At 49.3% G+C, this 3,939-nt stretch overlaps 1 non-coding gene across 1 annotated transcript; it reads right to left on the bottom strand.

Annotated features, from left to right (window-relative positions):
• Positions 1-1,967: 1,967 nt before the first annotated feature.
• LOC114813001 lies at positions 1,968-2,105 on the bottom strand. The gene has a single exon (XR_003760612.1). It is a non-coding gene; the product is annotated as a small nucleolar RNA SNORA7 (small nucleolar RNA).
• Positions 2,106-3,939: the final 1,834 nt, after the last annotated feature.

Raw genomic sequence — 3,939 nt, 5'->3', positions numbered from 1 at the left:
CAACCCAGCCCCCTTGCTTTTTCTCTAAACTGTTTCCTCAGGTCTTCCCGCAGAACTGTCAGAGCGGAGGGGGAACCCCGCTGCTACTTCTGAAGCCCAGAACGCACCCTGAATTTCTCTTGTCCTTGAGTCCAAATTTCCCTTCTGGTTTCTCTCCAGCTTAAGAATTTCAAAAGGATATTGGATGGCCAAATTAAGTGTGTGTGTGCATTTTAGCTTTGAATTTAAGAGATCTTGCCCACCTCCTATCTCTGGCCAGAAATGCCCTCCCTCTTCACAGCTGACTGATGATCACTCTTCTCACCTTCAGAGTCTTATTAAAAGCACATCTCCTCCAACACAGGTTCCCCAACTAAGCCCTCATTTCCTCTTCTCCCACTCTCTCTGCATCTCTCTTGAACTTGGATTCACACCCATTATTCATCCCTTCCTCCTCAACCCCACAGCACTTACATGCATAGGCATAATTTTTGTTAATGTCCATCTTCTAGGCATAATTTTTATTAATGTCCGTCTTCCCCTCTGGACTGTAAGCTCATTGTGGGCAGGTAATGCATCTACCAATTCTATTGTGGTGTGCTCTCCCAATCGGTCATTGACTGAGCACTCTGTGTGCAGAGCACCGTACTAAGTGTTTGGGAGAGTATGCTCTAACAGAGTTAGTAAATATGTTCCCTGTCTACCATGAACTCCCAAGCGTTAGTGCAGTGCTGTGCACACAGTAAGTGCTCAATAAATACTATCGATTGATTGATCTCTGCAAAGTCTCTGGGTGGCAGCGGCAAGAATGGAGGTGACTATAACAAGAACCCAAGCCCTGTGGTCTATCCACTAGGCCACACTTCCCCCTTATGTCTTTGAAGGACAGAAAGAGAGCAAGTGGAAAACTTCCCATGCCGTGGTTTGCGGGTAGTTTCTGGGCTACCTGACGTATACCAATAGGATGGAGGGATGGTATCTGTTGAATGTCTTCCGGGGGCCTTGCGCTGTACTAGGGGAATACCGGGGATACGTTGAGTGGCTCAGTGGAGCAAGGTGGCCACGTCTTGAAGGGCTGCTCTGGACCCAGGGCAGTGCCAAGGAATGGATTGCTGTGCCCTCAGGCTTGTTGACGTGACCGGTGGTGTCACCTCGGTGGTGAGAGGCTCAGGGAAGAGACGACAGACCTCTCCCCACCCACCCAGAGTCAGTTTCTCTGCTTGGGGCTTACTGTGCTTTACTGTGCGCACCCTGAGGGAAGAGTTACCTGCCCCAGGCTCTCATTGAAAATATCCCCCATATAGAACTGACTGAGCATTCGCAGGACCAAGCCCAGGAAAACTGCTCTTCTGACACCCTACGGTGAAGCAGGCTCCCCACAGGGACTGCCCACGGGACGATCTGCCCTTGCCTGCCTCGACCACTTCCAAACGGACTCTCCTTTCCTTGGGTTCCTTTCTCGATCATCCCGTGAAACTGACGGGATGGTGCTCAACCCCTCTCCTTCCCGGGAGAATCAGCCCCATTGTTTATGCCAAGAACATCCTTTCTCGGTGCCCTGTCTCCTTGGCATTAGGGAAACCCCAGCTCATCAGCCCTGCAGCAGTTGAGTTGACGTGAGATAAGGAGAGTATGGGAGACTGTGCTGTAGAGGTTCCAGGGAGATGTGGGTTCAGGGAACATTGAGAGGCTACTGTCCTGCTAGGTGGGGACAGCTGGTCAGCCGGGCCCGACTCTAGCTGACAACTCCCAATTCTGCACTCTCATTTCTCAGCTGACCAGTTCCTTGTCTTATGCTGTCGAAGCATCTCCGACCCATTAGTGACTCCATTGCCTCCCAGAACGCCCCACCTCCTACAGTCATTTTGGTAGCATATCTGTAGAGATTTCTTGGTAAAAATAGGGGAGTGGTTTACGATTGCACAGTAAACCTGAGTCTCTGCCCTCGACTCTCCTGTGCCGCTTCTGCTCAGCACAGGTGAGTTTTGACTTGCAGCAGATGGCCTTCCACTCGCTAGCCACTGCCCAAGCTAGGAATGGAATGGATATGCCTCTGCTTGACTCTCCGTCCCATAGCCGAGGCTGGAAGAGGACTGGAAACTCTCCAGGTGCCATCCTGAGAGAGGGGACCAGTTCCTACTTGATATTTCTCCTGTCTCTTTCTCTCCCGATTTTATAAACCCAGGTTAGGTGGAGTTACTCCTGAAGACTCTTGATTATAAGCAAGATTATAAGCAAGATTTCCCTTTCCCTCCCTGGATTTAACGTTCTGCTTTTCTTCCTTAACGATGCCAGTCACCCTTCCTTCTGAAAATCTGGTCTTCCCCTTTGAGTTCATGAACCCAGACCAGATGAGTTGGGAGTCAAGCGAGTTTCACCGGTGCAGGGGAGCCCTAATTAGATTCATTTGTTTGCTTAGCTGCTAGGCTTGGTGCATTTATTCTATCCACCCAGGAGAAACACCTCAAGATGACCCGGTTGAAATTTGCAGCACTCAGCAGGGGCAGAACCGTCAAGCGAGGAGGGCTAGTCAATCTGTAGTATTTATTGAGCACTTACTTTGTGCAGAACACTTATTAAGTGCTTGGAAGAGTGCAGTAGAATTGGTAGACTCAGTCCCTGCCTGCAAGGAATTTACAGGCTACTGGGGAGAAAGACACTAAAATATTTCACAGGTAAGGGAGCAGCCTAAAGACCTAAACCTAAAGCACATTGGTCCTTAGGGAGAGGGGCTGGGGTGAACACTGAAGTGTTGAGGGGGTCCAGACTCCAATGCCTATGTGTTGCAGGAGGCAAGATCGGGTGGGAAGAGATGGGAGATCAATCAAGAAAGACTTCCTGGAGGAGGTGTGATGCATCCAGTATGCCCTTGAACAGCTTAAGGACTTGGTTGCCCCACAGCATTTACATACATATCCTTGTTCTGAGCTGCTTCTCTTCTCTGTAATTCTTCTTATTGCCTTTCCCTCCTATTAGGTTGTAAGCTCCTGGAGGGCTGGGATGGTATTTACTGAATCTATTGTATTGTACTCTCCTATTGACCTAGCACAGTGCTCTATGCACAGTAAGTGCTCAGTAAATACCTCTTATTTTAGAGGGAAGAGCGTACTAGAAGAGAGAAGCCCTGATCCACCGGTCCCCATCAAAAACTGGGAAGAAGAGGGGAGCGAGTGGGAAGGAGGATGCTTGTCGTGGGTAGGGAATGGATCTGCTAACTCTACTGTACTCTCCCAAGTGCTTAGTATGGTGTTCTGCACATAGTAAGCACTCATTAAATACCATCGATCGATTGAGGAGCACTTGGTTTTTGCTTCTCGGGGTTCCTGCTTCCCTAGAGGGAGGGAAGATGGGGAACTCTCAATCAAATCTATGGTATTTATTGTGCCCTTTCCGTGTATGGAGCACTGTACTAAGTGCTTGGGAGAGTCTAATACAACGGAGTCGGTAAACACGTTCCCTGCCACAAGGAACTTAGTCTGAAGCAGTTTTCCCATTCTTGCACAGAGTAAACTGTCTCTCTTTGGGTGGTCTAACCAAAGGAACACAGACCCAGCAGCTGCATTCTCTGGTCAGAAGTGGACGCCCTTGAAAGCAGAAAAGGATGTTATTTTCTCAGTTCTCTCAATTGTCTCAGTCGTCTTGTGGTTTAGAAAAGGAAACAATAGAGAAGTGGTGGAGGGTGGGCTGGGAGCCAGTCACAACTCACAATGTATTGTGAAGGGCTGAAGAGAGCCATCGGTATTCACCTACTGATAAACCTCCCGTAATCACTCAGTTTCCCTAGACTAAACAAACTTTCCCTGTTCTCTCAAGGATAGGGCAGCCCACCGGAACCGGGCCCCTATCTTTATGACTCTGCCTCTCCCTTATCCCCTTAGTCATGAGCTGTCTGGGCGGTGCTTCCTGCTTCAGCAATAAATCAGAAGGGATCCAGGCTTCCCCTGGGAACTGGACCCTTGC

This window comes from Ornithorhynchus anatinus, chromosome 6 (assembly GCF_004115215.2).
Source record: "Ornithorhynchus anatinus isolate Pmale09 chromosome 6, mOrnAna1.pri.v4, whole genome shotgun sequence".
In the NCBI taxonomy this organism is placed as follows: Eukaryota; Metazoa; Chordata; class Mammalia; order Monotremata; family Ornithorhynchidae; genus Ornithorhynchus; species Ornithorhynchus anatinus.
The sequence above is the reverse complement of the archived record's forward strand: the minus strand, read 5'-3'. Positions and strand labels throughout refer to the sequence as shown.